The 15,846-nt window shown below is 52.4% G+C and overlaps 1 protein-coding gene across 4 annotated transcripts in view; it reads right to left on the bottom strand.

The window, feature by feature from the left end:
* The window catches only part of LOC118360309 (signal peptide, CUB and EGF-like domain-containing protein 3), a 151,819-nt gene that overhangs the window by 90,280 nt on the left and 45,693 nt on the right, over window positions 1-15,846 (bottom strand). The gene's annotated exons all lie outside the window — the stretch shown is intronic.

The following is a 15,846-nucleotide window of genomic DNA, read 5'->3' as shown; positions in this document are numbered from 1 at the left end:
TAAACAACGCTCCATCTCCCTCCATGTCTCTCTGGACACAGTGGGGGGTTTCCAACCTCAACGCTCCATCTCCCTCCATGTCTGACTGGACACAGTGGGGGTTAAACAACGCCTCCACCTCCCTCCATGTCTGACTGGACACAGTGGGGGCCCTAAACAACCATCCATCTCCCTCCATGTCTGACTGGACACAGTGGGGGTTAAACAACGCTCCATCTCCTCCATCCATCTCCTCCACACAGTGGGGGGTTAAACCACCCTCCATCTCCTCCATGTCTGACTGGACACAGTGGGGGTTAAACAACGCTCCATCTCCTCCATGTCTGACTGGACACAGTGGGGGCTAAACAACGCTCCATCTCCCTCCATGTCTGACTGGACACAGTGGGGGGTTAAACAACGCTCCATCTCCCTCCATGTCTGACTGACACAGTGGGGGGTTAAACAACGCCTCCATCTCCCTCCATGTCTGACTGGACACAGTGGGGGTTAAACAACGCTCCATCTCCCTCCATGTCTGACTGGACACAGTGGGGGCTCCATCTCCTCCATGTCCACTGGACATCTCCCTCCACCGCTCCATCTCCCTCCCTCCATGTCTGACTGACACAGTGGGGGTTAAACAACGCTCCATCTCCTCCATGTCTGACTGGACACAGTGGGGGTCTAAACAACGCTCCATCTCCTCCATGTCTGACTGGACACAGTGGGGGGTTAAACCGCGCTCCAACAACCTCCATGTCTGACTCCTCTCCATGTCCATGACTGGACACAGTGGGGGTTAAACTCCCTCCATCTCCTCCATGTCTGACTGGACACAGTGGGGGGTTAAACAACGCTCCATCTCCTCCATGTCTGACTGGACACAGTGGGGGTTAAACAACGCTCCATCTCCCTCCATGTCTGACTGGACACAGTGGGGGTTAAACAACGCTCCATCTCCTCCATGTCTGACTGGACACAGTGGGGGTTAAACAACGCCCATCTCCCCTCCATGTCTGACTGGACACAGTGGGGGTTTAAACAACGCTCATCTCCCTCCATGTCTGACTGGACACAGTGGGGGTTAAACAACGCTCCATCTCCCCTCCATGTCTGACTGGACACAGTGGGGGTTTAAACAACGCCCCATCTCCTCCATGTCTGACTGGACACAGTGGGGGTTTCCCTCCACCCTCCATCTCCTCCATGTCTGACTGGACACAGTGGGGGTTTAAACCGCTCCATCTCCTCCATGTCTGACTGGACACAGTGGGGGTTTAAACAACGTTCCATCTCCCATCCACGCTCCATCTCCCTCCATGTCCATGTCTTACTGGACACAGTGGGGGTTAAACAACGCTCCATCTCCTCCATGTCTGACTGGACACAGTGGGGGTTAAACAACGCTCCATCTCCCTCCATGTCTCCACTGGACACAGTGGGGGTTAAACAACCCATCCATCTCCCTCCATGTCTGACTGGACACAGTGGGGGGTTTAAACAACGCTCCATCTCCTCCATGTCTGACTGGACACAGTGGGGGGTTTAAACAACGCTCCATCTCCCCCTCCATGTCTGACTGGACACAGTCCATTAAACAACGCTCCATCTCCTCCATGTCTGACTGGACACAGTGGGGGGTTTAAATCAACGCTCCATCTCCCTCCATGTCTGACTGGACACAGTGGGGGTTAAACAACTTCTCCATCTCCACTCCATGTCTGACTGACACAGTGGGGGGTTTAAACAACGCTCCATCTCCTCCATGTCTGACTGGACACAGTGGGGGTTAAACACGCTCCATCTCCCATGTCTCCATGTCTGACTGCCACAGTGGGGGGTTAAACAACGCCTCCATCTCCCTCCATGTCCATCTGGACACAGTGGGGGTTAAACAACGCTCCATCTCCCTCCATGTCTGACTGGACACAGTGGGGGTTAAACCAACGCTCCATCTCCCCTCCATGTCTGACTGGACACAGTGGGGGTTTAAACAACGCCCATCTCCCTCCATGTCTGACTGGACACAGTGGGGGTTAAACTCGCTCCATCTCCTCCATGTCTGACTGGACACAGTGGGGGTTTAAACAACGCTCCATCTCATCCCCTCCATGTCTGACTGGACACAGTGGGGGTTCCCTCCACCCTCCACGCTCTCATCTCCTCCATGTCTGACTGGACACAGTGGGGGGTTAAACAACGCTCCATCTCCTCCATGTCTGACTGGACACAGTGGGGGGTTTAAACAACGCCCATCTCCCTCCATGTCTGACTGGACACAGTCCACCCTTAAACAACGCTCCATCTCCTCCATGTCTGGGGGTCTCCCTCCACAGTGGGGGTTTAAACAACGCCCATCTCCCTCCATGTCTGACTGGACACAGTGGGGGGTTAAACAACTCCATCTCCCTCCATGTCTGACTGGACACAGTGGGGGTTTAAACAACGCTCCATCTCCCTCCATGTCTGACTGGACACAGTGGGGGTTTAAACAACGCTCCATCTCCCTCCATGTCTGATCTGGACACAGTGGGGGTTAAACCACCCCCATCTCCCTCCATGTCTGACTGGACACAGTGGGGGGTTAAACAACGCTCCATCTCCTCCATGTCTGACTGGACACAGTGGGGGTTTAAACAACGCTCCATCTCCCTCCATGTCTGACTGGACACAGTGGGGGTTAAACAACGCTCCATCTCCCTCCATGTCTGACTGGACACAGTGGGGGTTTAAACAACGCTCCATCTCCTCCCATGTCTGACTGGACACAGTGGGGGTTTAAACAACGCTCCATCTCCTCCATGTCTGACTGGACACAGTGGGGGTTAAACAACTCCACCCTCCACGCTCCATCTTCTCCATGTCCACACAGTGGGGGGTTTAAACAACGCCCATCTTCCTCCATGTCTGACTGGACACAGTGGGGGTTTAAACAACGCTCCATCTCCCCTCCATGTCTGACTGGACACAGTGGGGGTTTAAACAACGCTCCATCTCCCTCCATGTCTGACTGGACACAGTGGGGGGTTTAAACAACGCCCATCTCCCTCCATGTCTGACTGGACACAGTGGGGGTTAAACAACGCTCCATCTCCTCCATGTCTGACTGACACAGTGGGGGGTTAAACAACGCTCCATCTCCCTCCATGTCTGACTGGACACAGTGGGGGGTTTAAACAACGCTCCATCTCCCTCCATGTCTGACTGGCACAGTGGGGGTTAAACAACGCTCCATCTCCTCCATGTCTGACTGGACACAGTGGGGGGGTTAAACAACGCTCCATCTCCCCCTCCATGTCTGACTGGACACAGTGGGGGTTAAACAACCCTCCACCCTCCAGTGGGGGGTTAAACACTGCATCTCCCTCAACGCTCCATCTCCCCTCCATGTCTGACTGGACACAGTGGGGGGTTAAACTCCGCTCCATCTCCCCATGTCTGACTGGACACAGTGGGGGGTTAAACAACGCTCCATCTCCCTCCATGTCTGACTGACACAGTGGGGGTTTAAACCACGCTCCATCTCCTCCATGTCTGACTGGACACACCCCCCCATTTAAACAACGCTCCATCTCCCTCCATGTCTGACTGGACACAGTGGGGGTTAAACTCCGCTCCATCTCCCTCCATGTCTGACTGGACACAGTGGGGGTTCCTCAACGCTCCATCTCCTCCATGTCTGACTGGACACAGTGGGGGTTAAACAACGCTCCATCTCCTCCATGTCTGACTGGACACAGTGGGGGGTTTAAACAACGCTCCATCTCCCTCCATGTCTGACTGGACACAGTGGGGGGTTAAACAACGCTCCATCTCCCTCCATGTCTGACTGGACACAGTGGGGGTCTCCCCCTCCACGTGGGGTTAAACAACCATCTCCTCCATGTCTGACTGGACACAGTGGGGGTTAAACAACGCTCCATCTCCCTCTCCATGTCTGACTGGACACAGTGGGGGTTTAAACAACGCCCATCTTCCTCCATGTCTGACTGGACCAGTGGGGGTTTAAACAACGCTCCATCTCCTCCATGTCTGACTGACACAGTGGGGGTCTAAACAACGCTTCATCTCCCTCCATGTCTGACTGGACACAGTGGGGGTTCCCTCAACCCTCTCCCTCCATGTCTGACTGGACACAGTGGGGGTTTAAACAACGCTCCATCTCCTCCATGTCTGACCACAGTGGGGGGTTAAACATCTCCATCTCCCTCCATGTCCTCCACAGTGGGGGTTAAACAACGCTCCATCTCCCTCCATGTCTGACTGGACACAGTGGGGGTTTAAACAACGCTCCATCTCCCTCCATGTCCATGACTGGACACAGTGGGGTTTAAACTCCCTCCACGCTCCATCTCCTCCATGTCTGACTGGACACAGTGGGGGGTTAAATCAACGCCCATCTCCTCCATGTCTGACTGACACAGTGGGGGTTAAACAACGCTCCATCTCCTCCATGTCTGACTGGACACAGTGGGGGGTTAAACAACGCTCCATCTCCCTCCATGTCTGACTGACACAGTGGGGGTTTAAACAACGCTCCATCTCCCTCCATGTCTGACTGGACACAGTGGGGGGTTTAAACAATGCTCCATCTCCCTCCATGTCTGACCCTGGACACAGTGGGGGTTCAACTCCCTCCATCTCCCTCCATGTCTGACCCTGACACAGTGGGGGTTAAACAACGCTTAATCTCCCTCCATGTCTGACTGGACACAGTGGGGGTTAAACAACGCTCCATCTCCTCCACGCTCCATCTCCACCCTCCATTCATCTCCCTCCACCCTGGACACAGTGGGGGTTAAACAACGCTCCATCTCCCTCCATGTCTGACTGGACACAGTGGGGGTCCCTAAACAACGCTCCATCTCCCTCCATGTCTGACTGGACCTCCAGTCCATCTCTCCATGTCGACTGACACAGGGGGGGTTTAAACCCTCCATCTCCCTCCATGTCTGACTGGACACAGTGGGGGTTCTCCTCCAACGCTCCATCTCCTCCATGTCTGACTGGACACAGTGGGGGTTAAACAACGCTCCATCTCCTCCATGTCCACTGGACACAGTGGGGGTTTAAACAACCTCCATCTCCCTCATGTCTGACTGGACACAGTGGGGGTTTAAACCTCCACGCTCCATCTCCCCTCCATGTCTGACTGGACACAGTGGGGGGTTAAACAACGCTCCATCTCTCCCATGTCTGACTGGACACAGTGGGGGGTTAAACAACGCTCCATCTCCCTCCATGTCTGACTGGACACAGTGGGGGGTTAAACAACGCTCCATCTCCCTCCATGTCTGACTGGACACAGTGGGGGTTAAACAACGCTCCATCTCCCTCCATGTCTGACTGGACACAGTGGGGGTTTAAACAACGCTTCATCTCCTCCATGTCTGACTGCTCACAGTGGGGGGTCCACCCTCCACGCTCCATCTCCCTCCACCCTCCACCATCTCTCCATGGACACAGTGGGGGTTAAACAACGCTCCATCTCCCTCCATGTCTGACTGGACTCAGTGGGGCTTAAACTCGCTCCACCCTCCATGTCTGACCCTGGACACAGTGGGGGTTTAAACAACCCTCCATCTCCTCCATGTCCTGACTGGACACAGTGGGGGTTCCAACTCCCATCTCCTCCATGTCTGATCTGGACACAGTGGGGGTTAAACCCTCCACGCTCCATCTCCCTCCATGTCTGACCCTGGACACAGTGGGGGTCCTCCACCAACGCTCCATCTCCTCCATGTCAATGACTGGACACAGTCTCCCTCCACAACGCTCCATCTCCCTCCACCCTCCATCTGATCTCCTCCATGCTCCATCTCCCTCCACCCTCCATCTCCCTCCATGTCTGACTGGATCACAGTCCACCCTAAACAACGCTCCATCTCCCTCCATGTCTGCCCTCCACCCAGTGGGGGTTCAAACTCCCTCCACCCTCCATGTCTGACTGGACACAGTGGGGGTTAAACGCTCCATCTCCCTCCACGCTCCATCTCCCTCCACCCTCCATCTCCCTCCATGTCCATCTCCCTCCAGTCCATCTCCCTCCAACGCTTAATCTCCCTCCATGTCCCTCCACTGGACCAGTGGGGGTTCCACCCTCCATGCTCCATCTCCCTCCATGTCCATCACCAGTGGGGGGTTCTCCTCCACGCTCCATCTCCTCCATGTCCATGACCCTGGACACAGTGGGGGTTAAACATCTCCCATCTCCCTCCATGTCCACTGGACACATGGGGGTCCAAACTCCACGCTTCATCTCCCTCCATGTCTGACTCCATCTCCCTCCACCTCCTCCACGCTCCATCTCCCTCCATGTCTGACTGCACAGTCTCCCTTCAACCTCCACGCTCCATCTCCCTCCATGTCTGACTGACACAGTCCATGTTAAACTCCCTCCATCCCTCCATGTCTGACTGGATCTCAGTCCACCCTTCAACAACCCTCCACCCCCATGTCCTCCACCCTCCACGCTCCATCTCCCTCCACCCTCCATGCACAGTCTCCCTCCACCCTCCATCTCCCTCCATGTCTGACTCCCTCACCCTGGGGGTTCAACGCTCCATCCACCCTCCATGTCTGATCTCCAGTGGGGGGTTCCAACTCCGCTCCATCTCTCCATGTCTGACTCCACCCTGGGGGCTTAAATCCTCGCTCCATCTCCCTCCATGTCTGACTGACACTCCCTTAACCCTCCACCCTCCATGTCCCTCCACCCTGGACCAGTGGGGGTTAAACAACCCTCCACCCTCCATCCATGTCTCCACTGGACACAGTGGGGGGTTTAAACAACGCTCCATCTCCCTCCATGTCTGACTGGACACAGTGGGGGTTAAACATCTCCCATCTCCCCCATGTCTGACTGGACACAGTGGGGGGTCTAAACAACGCTCCATCTCCCTCCATGTCTGACTGACTCAGTGGGGGTTAAAAACAACTCCCATCTCCTCCATGTCTGACTGGACACAGTGGGGGTTAAACACGCTCCATCTCCTCCACCCTCCACGCTCCATCTCCCTCCATGCTTCACTGGACACAGTGGGGGTTAAACCCTCCACGCTCCATCTCCCTCCACGCTCCATGTCTGACTGGACACCAGTCCTCCAACAACGCTCCATCTCCCTCCATGTCTGACTGGACACAGTGGGGGGTTCCACCCCCATCTCCATGTCTGACCCTGGACACAGCTCCATCTCCTCAACGCTCCATCTCCCTCCATGTCTGATCTGGACACAGTGGGGGTCTCCCTCCACAACGCTCCATCTCCTCCATGTCTGACCCTCCACACATCTCCCTCCAACGCTCCATCTCCTCCATGTCTGACTCCAGTGGGGGTCCAACGCTCCATCTCCCTCCACCCTCTGACTGGACACATCTCCTCCACCCCCATCTCCTCCATGTCTCTCCCTCCACAGCTCCATCTTCCTCCACCCTCCACGCTCCATCTTCTCCATGTCTGACTGACACAGTGGGGGTCTCCTCCACCCCCATCTTCCTCCATGTCCACACAGTGCTCCATCTTCTCCACCCTCCATGCTTCAACAACTCCCATCCACCCTCCATGTCTCCACCCTCCAGTGGGGGTTCAACTCCCTCCACCCTCCATGTTCATCTCCTGGACACAGTGGGGGGTCCCTCCACCCTCCACGCTCCATCTCCCTCCATGTCTCCCTCCACCCAGTGGGGGTCTAAACAACCCCCATCTCCCTCCACCCTCTGACGCTCCATCTCCCTCCACGCTCCATCTCCCTCCACCCTCCACGTCTCTCCTCCACCCTCCACAGTGGGGGTCCTAAACAACGCTCCATCTCCCTCCACCCTCTGACTGGACCATCTCCCTTAAACCTCCACGCTCCATCTCCCTCCATGTCATGACTCCACCCCCCAGTGGGGGTCCACCCTCCACGCTCCATCTCCCTCCATGCTCCATCTCCCACCACCCTCCATCCTCCAACGCTCCATCTCCCTCCACCAGTGGGGGGTCCAACGCTTCATCTCCTCCACCCCCATCTCCCTCCACCCTCCACGACTGGACCATCTCCCCTCCAACGCTCCATCTCCCTCCATGTCCATCCTCCACAGTCCATCTCCCTCCACGCTTCCATCTCCCTCCACCCCCCATCTCCCTCCACCCTCCACGGTCCATCTCCCTCCACCCTCCATCCTCCATGTCCATCTCCCTCCACCCTCCATCCTTAAACAACGCTCCATCTCCCTCCATGTCCACTGCACAGTCCCCCTCCACCCCCCATCTCCCTCCATGTCCATCTCCTCACAGCTCCATCTTCCTCCACCCTCCACGCTCCATCTCCTCCATGTCTCCCTCCACCCAGTCCATCTCCCTCCACCCTCCATCGCTCCATCTCCCTCCACCCTCCACAGTGGGGGTCTCCCTCCACCCCCATCTCCCTCCATGCTTCATCTCCCTCCACGCTCCATCTTCCTCCACCCTCCATCTTCTCCATGTCTCTGGACACAGTGGGGGGTTCATCTCCCTCCACGCTCCATCTTCTCCATCCTCCACGCTTCATCTCCCTCCACGCTCCATCTTCCTCCACCCTCCACGCTCCATCTTCTCCATCCTCCACGCTTCATCTCCCTCCACCCCCCATCTTCCTCCACCCTCCACGCTCCATCTTCTCCATCCTCCACGCTTCATCTCCCTCCACCCTCCATCCTCCACGCTTCATCTACCTCCACGCTTCATCTCCCTCCACCCTCCACGCTCCATCTCCCTCCACCCTCCACGCCCCAATTCCCTCAACCCTCCATCTCCCTCCACCCTCCATCTCCCTCCACCCTCCATCTCCCTCCACGCTCCATCTCCCTCCACCCTCCACCCCCATCTCCCTCCACCCTCCACGCTCCATCTCCCTCCACCCTCCACCCCCCCCATCTCCCTCCACCCTCCACGCTCCATCTCCATCTCCCTCCACGCTCCATCTCCCCTACCTGGACTCTGGAAAGCCGCTCTGCCAAAACCCAATTTGTGCGTGTCACAACAGCAAAGTGATTGCACTCTGGGGAGAGGAGGGTATCTGACCAGAGTACTCTGGGCATCTACATCTGCAATGGAGAGATGGTGGAGGGGAGGGTGATTACTAAACTGACAGAGAACCTGGGATTTGTGATTTCCCCTGGATCAAACCAGAGGAGTGATGGCCTTCACTTTACCAGAGCAACATCATCTGGGCTCCCTCTCAGACAGCTAAAATATTTACACACAAAGGGGAACAGTGAGGTTAAAGTAATCTCCTCAATCAAATCCGATCTGTTGAGATTGAGATTGAGTCAAGAGAGGGGTGGTGATGGAGGAGGGGGTGGGGTTAAAAGTGTTGCATTAAAGGGTGCTTGCTTCAAAGAATGAGGATGTAGCGAATCAACGTGAGGCACTCTGGTGATTGCACTTTAACAACAGCCTCCTGGTCAATAATACATCAGGTATACAGGCTCAACCAAGCGATCGCTCAAAGCTGTCACACTAGATTGGGGAGAAAACAACGTTTTTCCACTCAGTCAGATGGGCCGTTGCCATGGGATTATCACATAAGAGAATAAGGAAATAACATACAACTTTGGTATGAGGTTGAACAGTGAATACTATGACTAAAATGAATGCTCTCCACTGACAGAAATGTGTAATAGTATGATGTGAAGCATTATGCAAAGCCTTCATAAACAGTGTTTAAGAAATAAATGTCACCACAGAAATAGCTATTGATCTTGTTGCTGAGATGATCATTTGAGTGAACTGCTCCTACAACTGACAGGATGATACCAGAGAGAGAGACAAAAACAAAGACAGAGAGAGGGAGAGAGAGAGAGAGAGAGAGAGAGACAGACACAGAGAGAGAGAGAGAGAGAGAGACAGAGACAGAGAGAGACAGAGACGACAGAGAGAGAGAGACAGAGACAGACAGAGACAGTTCAGAGAGAGAGAGAGAGTTACAGAGACAGTTCAGAGAGAGAGAGAGAGAGAGACAGAGAGAAAGAGAGAGATAGAGAGACAGAGACAGAGACAGAGACAGAGACAGAGAGAGAGAGAGAGAAAGACGGAGAGAGAAGGGATGTCGATGAATAAGTAAACATAATGCGATGATGATAACAGCTGGACCGCTGGAGAGGACAGGACCTGAATCATTACAACACACACTGCTCTGGAGACATTGCTGCCTTCCACACATCCATCCGTGGCGTGTTTCTGTTTATCTGTGGGCTGTCAGGCTCTGTGGTGGCGGTAGGGTAGGGGCAGGGGCGGCCATGTTTTGGCAATGCTTTTTCCATTCAGAGAACACAGACAGACAGGGCATCTGTGTTTTATTTGTCTATGTCCATTCTTCTGTGCTGTGTCTCTCTTTGACCTGGCCATGCTTGACATAATATCAGTAATGTGATCCCCTATAACGTTTTTCTGCCGGGGGCAAAGGTTAGTAAAGATGTGATTTGTGGTTTGCTAGCTATAAATCCATCAGGGTGTATTTTCACAGATGTTAATGATATTTGGCACCACATAGCCCTACTTGAGTGATTCCAATGGACCATACATTACCAATGATAAGAAGGAATTTAGGTTTCTAGAGGTCCTAAATTAAAACACATAGCTCATAAATGTAGGGACATTTGTACCTTAGTGGGGAATAATGGACATCACACATCTATTAATCGCTATAGGCTCCTTTTTAAGAGCCTAAAAATCCCTTCTGTCCCAAACACTATTGTGAACTAGGTGTGGTAAGGTCTTCAAAACAAAAGCCAATTCACTCATAAAGAATATAATAACATTGTTTCCACTTCACTACTTCACTGCAGTGTGCCTCGTCGTAGAGATCTCGAGACATCAGTGACTACAGAGCGCACCATGAGGTAAATTATACAGCGACCCATAGCGATGTCTTACTCCACATGCACAGATTCACTGCGCTGTGACATCACATTGCTTCCACCTGAATTCCTGACTTCCTGATGTCTTTGTGAGGTGTGTAGGGCATTCAGGGGAGACAAGGGAGGCCACAGAAACCTGAGCAGCCCAGTGAGGCTACGGTCGACTGCATGCTCTGCCGCCTGCCGCCCAACATCATTAACCACTGCTAGAGCGGCCAATTACCAGGACTCATGTGGTGCGGGCAGGTCGGCGGGGGCCAGGAGAGTGCCTCGTTAGCGACTCACAACTGACTAGGTATCCCACTTTCCCCTTTCCCTGTCTAACCCAACCCGGACCCTGGCCTGACTAGCAGACACAGCACCCCCTGCTGGCTAGGGCCAGGGCCGTGTGAGAAAGGGCAACAGGAGAGGAGAGTAGCGACCCGGGCCGTGTGAGAGAGGAATGAGGGAGTCAAAGCCACCCAAGCAGGTGGATCATCAACCTCATGTCTTATACAAACTTATTTTCAGTGGGTAAGGGCGAAAGGGTCTTGGCCCTGTGTGAACATCGGAGGATTGGATCAGGTGGTTCTAGGAGTGAGTGACTCACTGATTACAGTGATACTGTCCAGGTGTCAGTCTGCTCTCCAACCCACTAGTCAGAGCCTCTATTAGGTCTGAGCTCCTCTGAGCTCCATCTGCACAGCCACTCCAGTTACAGGCCAATAGAACTAATCTTATCGAATGGGGCCAAAGGCACTTAAACCTTTAGGAAGTTAAGGGGGAACATGAAACCCCCACAATGCCTCTTCCTCTGATGTTTCCGTGGTAAGAATTAATCACTTAGAATTCCAGAGCGGGGATGTATAACCAGTTTTCTTCCCAACTCTCATCAAGTCCACAAAGCCAGGCAGGGTAACTGCTAGGAAAGAATAGGCGACGCTCAAAAGATAGAAACCTTTTCAACACCAATTAGTTAATGCTTTACCTACTCTAAAGATTTTTAGCAAAACAGTTTATCACTAAATATGTATGTTTTACTTCTGTTAAACATTGAACGTGTGCAACAAAAAATAAAAATATGTTTAATTGCGTGTGTTATTGTATTGCCTCTAATGGAGGTAAAATTATTAAATGATACAATGAGGATTCGTCCACATGTTATTCACAATGATTGCGGGACAAGCTACAGCTATTACCAGTAAAACCATGTGTAATGTGGGCAGGTAGCTTAGCGGTTTGAGTGTTTGGCCAGTAACCAAAAGGTCGCTGGTTCGAATACCCGAGCTGACAAGGTGAAAAATCTGTCGATGTGTACTTGTGCAAGGCACCTAACCCTAATTTGCTCCAGGGATGCTCTTCTACTATGGCTGACCCTGTAAAACAACATATTTCACTGCACCTACCTGGTGTATGTGACCATAAAACATCTATTCAAACTTGGGATTTTGTGGCTAATTGAGCTAAAACCGTAATTCTGGTCAGAGATTATGCATGTATGAGGGAAGGTTTAAAATATATATACTTTCTTGGTTGCCAAAGTACTGGAGCCTATCTTTAATGTGTTATTGCATTGTCTCTAAGTTAGGTAAAACTTTTAAATGATTCAATGATGATTCAACCACTTGTTACTCACGTCCAGAGGGGGATTAGCTACAGCACAACACCAATAAAACCATGTGTAATGCAGAAATACAAGGACAAGCTTTTGCCACATTTTGTCGTGTTTTCGCCTGATTTTCAAATGGATTGAGATTTTGTGTCATTTGCCTACACGCAATACCACATAAATTCAGTAGTAAAAGTTTGCTTAACAAGTCACAGAATAAGTTGCGTGGACTTACTCTGTGTGCAATAATAGTGTTTAACAGGATTTTTGAAAGACTATCTCGTCTCTGTAAGGTCCTCCAGTCAAGCAGTGAATTTCAAACACAGATCCTACAACAAAGACCAGGGAGGTTTTCCAATGCCTCGCAAAGAAGGGCACCTATTGACATACCTTTTGCAATAAGGCCCTAAGGTCAAACTGCAAAAAATTAGCAAAGAAATGAACTTCATGTTCTGAATAAAAAGCATTATATTTGGGGAAGATCCAACACAACACATCACTGAGTACCACTCTTCATATTTTCAAGCATGGTGGTGACTGCATCATGTTATGGGTATGCTTGTCACTGGCAAAAACTAGGGAGTTTTTTCTTTGGATAAAAAGTGGCCTAGTTACAGTTTTGACTTAAAACCGTCTTGAAAATCTATGGCAAGACCTGATCATGTCTGTCTAGCAATGATCAACAACCAACCAAAATATTTTTTTCAAGAATAACGTGCAAATATTGTACAATCCAGGAGTGCAACACTCTTAGAGACTTACCCAGAAAAACTCACAGCTGTAATCACGGCCCAGGTGATTCTAACACGTATCAACTCACTGGTGTGAATACTTAAATGAGGTATTTCTGTATTTAATTTTCAATACATTCACAAAGAATCCCCTCCCAAAAAATCACTTTGTCATTATGGGGTATTTTGTGTAGATCAGTGAGAGAGAAAAATGCATTTAATCCATTTAGAAATCAGGCTGTAACAAAAGACAATGTGGAATAAGTCAAGGGGTAGGAATACTTTCTGAAGACACTGTATATCTAAGGGATTGATGGAAGCCTGAAGAGGCAGCAGGCCCATAACCACAGATACTCCAGTTACACACCTGCATGCAAGGCAAGAGCTCATCCACAGCATAGCAACTGATCCACACACAAATAAATGGGCTCTGCTAAATGACTTGGAAAATAACCCTGTTTCAGACTATGCATGTTGTGCACGCTTGTGTGTGTGTGTGTGTGTGTCAGGGAAGAGAGAGCGAGAGCGAGAGAGAGAATCTGGTGTAACAAAGCGAGGCAGACAACGGCCCCCTCAAGCCTGTACATGTTTATCAGTCTACGGAGGCACTTTGCTACTTTTCGTTCTGTAAGGGCATGAGAAATAGATATGAGTCGTTGTTGACTGCCCATGGCATGTTTACTGTGTTGATACGTAAAATTGTAGTTGATCTACTGTTCATGTTAGCGGGTCAGAAAGAACAGAGTGATTTAATTCACCACCAACACATCACTCTATCCTATCACCAATGAGCATTTTGTAAACAGACGATAATACCTAAAGAGACAGTACAGGACTCACAGACAGAAGAGAGAGAGAGAGACATCTGTCAACCCATAACCTGTCTATGAAATATGAGTAGTTATATCATATCACCCTTGCTATTCTCATTCATGGTCAACACGCAGCAGCAAACAACATCAAAGGTTCACATGTTTGATGATGTTCAAATAAAATGTTTCTGTCGGAGGAGAAGCCAGGTTCGACTTGAGGTTTTGGAGCAGGGCGAGAGAGACTGTGGGAGAGAGGGGAGAAGGGAGAGAGGGGGAGAAGGGAGAGGGGGGGAGAAGGGAGAGAGGGGGAGAAGGGAGAGAGGGGAGAAGGGGAGAGAGGGGAGAAGGGAGAAGGGAGAGAGAGGGAGAGAGGGGAGAGGGGGGAGAAGGGGAGACGGGGGGAGAAGGGAGAGAGGGGAGAAGGGAGAGAGGGGGGAGAAGGGAGAGGGAGAGAAGGGAGGGAGAGGGAGAAGGGAGAGAGGGGGAGAAGGGAGAGAGGGGAGAAAGGGGGGAGAGAGGGGAGAAGGGAGAGAGGGGGAGGGAGGAAGGAGAAGGGGAGAAGGGAGAGGGGGGAGGGGAGGGAGAGAAGGGAGAGAAGGGAGAGAGGGGGGAGAAGGGAGAGGGGGAGAAGGGAGAGGGGAGAAGGGGAGAGGGGGAGGGGGAGAGGGAGGGGGAGAAGGGAGAGAGGGGAGAAGGAGAGAGGGGAGAAGGGAGAGAGGGGAGAAGGGAGAGGGGGAGGGGGAGAAGGGAGAGGGGGAGAGGGGAGAGAGGGAGAGAAGGGAGAGAGGGAGGAGGGGGAGAAGGGAGAGAGGGGAGAGAGGGGGAGAAGGGAGAGAGGGGAGAAGGGAGGAGAGGGGGGGAGAAGGGAGAGAGGGGAGAAGGAGAGGAGGGGGAGAAGGGAGAGAGGGGAGAAGGGAGAGAGGGGAGAGGGGGAGAAGGGAGAGAGGGAGAAGGAGGAGTGGGAGAAGGGAGAGAGGGGAGAGGGAGGAGAGGGGAGGGGAGAGAGAGGGGAGAACGGAGAGAGGGTGAAGGGAGGGGAGAGAGGGGAGAACGGAGAGAGGGGGAGGGATGAGAAGGGGAGAGAGGAGAGGGGAGAGAGGGGAGAGGGAGAGAGGGGAGAAGGGAGAGAGGGGAGAGAAGGGAGAGAGGGGAGAGGGAGAAGAGGGAGAGAGAGGAGAGGGGAGAGAGGGGAGAGGGGAGAGGGGAGAAGGGAGAGGGGGAGAAGGGAGAGAGGGGAGAGGGAGAGAGGGGAGAACGGAGAGGGAGCGGGAGAAGGGAGAGAAGGGAGAGGGGAGAGAGGGGAGAAGGGAGAGAGGGGGAGAAGGGAGAGAGGGGAGAAAGGGGGAGAATGGAGAGAGGGGGAGAAGGGAGAGGAGACAGGTGAGAAGGGAGAAATGGGAGAAGGGAGAGGAGAGAGGTGAGAGGGTGGCTATGCTAAGCAGCAGAGCAGAATTACTTTCCCTTAATTTTGTAGCCTTTTAAGTTGAATGTGTGCTCCAAGGGGCTAATATGAATGGCACCCTGGTGTAATATTAAACCATGAGAAAGTATGGTCCACTGACAGCTCACTCAGAGCCCTGAACCCAAGGTCAAGCTCTTCATCAATTTACTCTTTTGACCCAGACTTGTTGAAAAAAAGGGGGGGCTTTTTTTGCATGTGGAAAACAGAAGGCGTGAGAGTTTCATCCTGCTATGTGGGACCAGGAAACGTCTGCCAGAAGTGAACTACAGTAGTAGTCTAAACATTACACATTAACCCTGATAAATAAATGATCCCTCCCCCAAAAGCCCTTTTCTGAAGTATGATAGACATCCAGTCTGGAAGATGAATTAATGCAACATCATGAATTAT

This window comes from Oncorhynchus keta, chromosome 27 (genome assembly GCF_023373465.1).
Source record: "Oncorhynchus keta strain PuntledgeMale-10-30-2019 chromosome 27, Oket_V2, whole genome shotgun sequence".
NCBI classification, from domain to species: domain Eukaryota; kingdom Metazoa; phylum Chordata; class Actinopteri; order Salmoniformes; family Salmonidae; genus Oncorhynchus; species Oncorhynchus keta.
The sequence above is the reverse complement of the archived record's forward strand: the minus strand, read 5'-3'. Positions and strand labels throughout refer to the sequence as shown.